Below are 4,954 nucleotides of genomic sequence, written 5' to 3'. Positions count from 1 at the left end.
TTGACTCGAGTGTCCTCGACTCCAATGCACAGCATGCTACCCACTACCATCTCAGCAAAACCCCAGCCCTGTATGAGGTGGAAAAGGCCATCTGCCAGCTCAAAACCAACAAGGCAATGGGAGTGGATGAAATCCCCACTGAGGCACTAAAGTATGGCGGAAAGGCACTATTGGCACAAATGCATGACCTCATCTCTCTCATCTGGAAGAAGGAGGGCATGCCTGGATATCTCAGAGATGCAGTAATCGTGACCATCTTTAACTAGGGAACAAGTCCGACTGCGGCAATTACAGATGAATCGCCCTGGGAAAGCCATCGCTAGAATCCTCCTCAACCATCTTCTCCCTGTGGCTGAGGAGCTCCTCCCGAAGTCACAGTGTGGTTTTCATCCTCTGCGGAGTATAACGGACATGAGTAGGTACACAGTAAGGATCTCAATACACTCTCCCACCAGACACTTGCAGGGAAGATACAGCATGTGTCAGATATAGAGTAAAGCTCATTCGACACTGTCCCATCAAATATTCCCAGGGCAAGTACAACATGGCTTAAATAGAGAGTAAAGCTCCCTCTATACTTTTCCATCAGACGTTCCCAGGGCAAGTACAGCACAGGTTAGACACAGTCTACATCTCCCTCTGACTTGTCCAGCCATTCCAGGGCAGATACAGCATCAGTTCGATATAGAGAAAATCTCCCTCTATACTGTTCTGCTGGACATTCCCAGGGCAGGTACAGCACGGGTTAGATACAGAGTAAAGCTCCCCTTACACTGTCCCATCAACCATTCCCAGGGCAGGTACCACCAAGCTCATGGTCTACAGGGCTGTAGTAATACCCGCCCTCCTGTATGGCTCAGAGGAATGCACTATGTACAGTAGACACCTCAAGTCGCTGGAGATATATCACCAATGATGTCTCCGCTAGATCCTACAAATCCCCTGGGAGGACTGGCACAGCAACATCAGCGTCCTTGTCCAGGCTAATGTCCCCAGCATTGAAGCACTGACCACACTTGATCAGCTCCGCTGGGCAGGCCACATAGTTCGTATGCCAGACACGAGACTCCCAAAGCAAGTGCCCTATGTGGAGCGCCGTCACAGCAAATGAGCCAAAGGCGGGCAGCGGAAACATTACAAGGACACCCTCAAAGCCTCCCTGAAAAAGTGCGACATCCCCACTGACACCTGGGAGTCCCTGACCAAAGACTGCCCTAAGTGGAGACAGTGAATCCGGGAGGGCGCTGAGCACTTCGAGTCTCAATGCCGAGAGCATGCAGAAATCAAGCGCAGGCAGTGGAAGGAGCATATGGCAAAGCAGTCCCACCCACCCCTTCTCTCAATGACTATCTGTCCAACCTGTGACAGAGTCTGTGGCTCTCATATTGGACTGGTCAGCCACCAAATAACTCACTTCAGGAGTGGAAGCAAGTCTTCCTTCTATTTTTCCTCGATTCCGAGGGACTGCCTATGATGATGATGATGACAACACAGGTTAAATGCAGAGTAAAGCTCCCTCTACACTGTCTCACCAGACATTCCCAGGTCGGTACAGCGTGGGTTATTAAAGGCTAAATCTCACTCTAGCCTGCCCCAAACACTCCCAGGGTAGGTACAGCATAGGTTAGATACAGCGTTAATCTCCCTCTACGCTGTCCGATCAAACATTCGCACAACAGACACAGCACGGGTTAGTCAGCGAGCAAAGCTCTCCATATACTGATCCATCAAACACTCCCATCGCAGGTACAGCACGAGTTAGAAACTGAGTAAAGCTCAATCTACACTGTCCCATCAAACAGACCCAGGGCAGGAACAACACAGGTTAGATACAGAGTAAAGCTCACTCTACACTGTCCCATCAAACACTACGAGGGAAGATACAGCATGGATTAGATAAGAGAGAAAAGCTTGCTCTACACTATCCCATCAAAAACTGCCAGAGCAGGTACAGCATGGGTTCAACAGAAAGGTTTAGGCTGGGTTTTCCAGAACTTGGGACCTGGGCAACAGAAGGCACCGTCACCAATTATAATCAGGGATGCTCAGGAAGACAGATATCTCATGGGTGGGGGACAGGATGGTGGTTGTGGGGCTGGAGGAATTTACAGAGCTAGGGAGGGATGACTCCATGGAGTGGTTTAAAAATATTAGAATTTTCAAATCAAGGCGTTGCTTAACTAGAAGCCAATGTCGGTCAGTGAGGACAGAGGTGATGGGTGAGCTGGACTTGGTGCCAGTTAGGGCATGGGCAGCCGAATTTTTGATTAACTCTAGTTTATCTAGAGTCGAATGTGGGAGGAGTGCGTTGGAATAGTCAAGTCCAGAAGTAAAAAAAGCATGGATGAGGGCTTCAGCAGTGGATGAGCTGAGGCAAGAGCGGAGACGGATGATGTTACAGAGATGGAAATAGGCAGTCTTAATTATGCCGTGGATATCTGGTTAAAAAACCTATTTCAGGGTTAAGTATGACACCAAGGTTGCAAACAGTCTGGTTCAGGCTCAGACAGAAGTTGGGGAGAGTGACAGAGTCTGTGGCTAGGGAACGGAGTTTGTGGCAATGACAATTACAAATATCAGAATATTTGACAGACTATCACGTGCAAAATGTGTGGATGAGTTTGTAAAATTCAATCGGTTACAAAAACGGGTTACAGAAAGTAACGGATTTCGAACCTTATGCAAGATGGTTCAATAAAGGGGTGGTTCAAAGGATTTCAGTTGAGTTTAAACTGACACACTGCAGTTAAGTCTACTACAACTACAACTCGTACTCAAATGGAACAAGTTTGGGGTTTGATAGAAGGCGAACTAGGTGAGAAATGACATAAGTTAGATTAAGAAAAAGCACTAAAATGGAACAGTCAGTAACAGAACATCAATTAGTCTCCTCTGATCATGGAGGAATCAAATATTCGACACACTGTGTTTGAAACAAAGATAATTTATTCAACATTTATACACAATATTAATCTCCAGCTCAGGTATAGGGGTTATTAAGATCATCAGAAACAAAGTAGAGCTGCCGGAGTGAACATGTTTCAGTGCCCAATGCAATCACAGTAAATCCTGTTCTATTTACAAATGCAGCCTTTCTCCTCAGCCCATTCAAAACTGAGATAAGGAGAAATGTCTTCTCTCAGAAGGTGTAAATCTGTGGAATTCTCTGCCCCAGAGAGCAGTGGAGGCTGGGTCATTGTATATATTTAAGGCGGAGATAGCCATATTTTTGAGTGATAATGGAGTATAGGGTTCTGTGGAGCGGGCAGAGAGGTGGAGCTGAGTCTATGATAAGACCAGCCATGATCTTATTGAATGGGGAGCAGGCTCGGGGGTCCGGGAGGCCCAATCCTGCTCCAATTTCTCATGGTCTTATCTACCCAGCATGCCCCGCGCGGATGAATGAGCCGCATCCAGACTAGAGGAGCTCAGTGCGCAGGCGCGGATCTTGGATGTGTTTGGAGCATGCGTGGTGCGTGTAATGGTGGAGGAGACACGGTTTAGATCGGCTCCTCAGAAGTCTCCTTCTCACCGGGACGGAGCGGAATAATGGACCAGCGGGCTGCCGGGGATGCTTCATAAACATCCGGTGCCCGCCGCAAGCCCGGAATAATAACCGGAATATCGGCGGTTGCAGCTTCGGGGCTTTCTCACGGTCACAGGCCCAGACTAACGGCGGCCATCTTCGTATAGGAAGGCAGGTTCATCGCTCCGCCATCTTGGTTCAGTGAGTAGCATAGCGCATGCGCTGCTATCTTGGTGTCGGAACTAAGTGAATGACATCAATGTCTGGAACTGCACCCAACCAGAGTCAGTACCTTCAGGGGAGGGGAACCAGTGAGTGTAGAACTGAACCCAGCCAGAGTCAGCACCTTCAGGGAAGGGGAACCAGTGAGTGTAGAACTGAACCCAGCCAGAGTCAGCACCTTCAGGGGAGGAGGGGAACCAGTGAGTGTAGAACTGAACCCAGCCAGAGTCAGCACCTTCAGGGGAGGGGAACCAGTGAGTGTAGAACTGAACCCAGCCAGTCAGCACCCTCTGGTAATGAGAGGGAGGGGAACAAGTGAGTGCGGAACTGAACCCAGCCAGGGTCAGCACCATCAGCGGAGGTGAGCTAGGGGAACCAGTGAGTGTGGAACTGAACCCAGACAGAACCAGCGTCTTCAGGGGAGGAGAGGCGAACCAGTGAGTGTGGAACTGTTCCCAGCCACAGTCAGCATCTTGAGGGAAGTGAGGAGAACCAGTGAGTGTAGAACTGAACCCAGCCAGAGCCAGCACCTTCAGGGAAGGAGATGGAGGGGAGCCAGTGAGTGTCAAACTGAACGCAGCCAGAATTGGTGGTGAAAATTGGGAGTGGAGGGAAAACAGTCTATAACATAAGAACATAAGAAATAGGAGCAGGAATAGGCCATTTGGCCCCTCGAGCCTGCTCCCCATTCAATAAGATCATGGCTGATCTGATCATGGACTCGGCTCCACTTCCCTGCCCGCTCTCCATAACCCTTTACTCTCTTATCGTTCAAAAATGTGTCTATCTCCACCTTTAATTATTCAATGACTCAGCTTGCACAGCTCTTTGGGGCAGAGAATTCCAGGGATTTGCCACCCTCAGAGAGGAAATTCCTCCTCATCTCACTTTTAAATGGGCGGCTCCTTATTCTGAGACTATGTCCCCCTAGTTTTAGTTTCCCCTATGAGTGGAAATATCCTCTCTGCATCCATCTTGGCGAGCCCCCTCATTATCATTAAGTTTCAATAAGATAACCTCTCATTTCTTCGAAACTCCAATGTGTATAGGCCCAACCTACTCAACCTATCCTCAGAAGTCAACCCCCCATCTCCGGAATCAACCTCGTCAACCTTAAGTATATCCTTCCTTCAATACGGAGACCAAAACTGTACGCAGTACTCCAGGTGTGGCCTCACCAATACTCTTTACAGTTCCAGCAGGACT

The sequence above is a fragment of the Pristiophorus japonicus genome, chromosome 23 (genome assembly GCF_044704955.1).
Source record: "Pristiophorus japonicus isolate sPriJap1 chromosome 23, sPriJap1.hap1, whole genome shotgun sequence".
NCBI lineage: Eukaryota > Metazoa > Chordata > Chondrichthyes > Pristiophoridae > Pristiophorus > Pristiophorus japonicus.
This window is presented reverse-complemented; position numbering follows the sequence as displayed.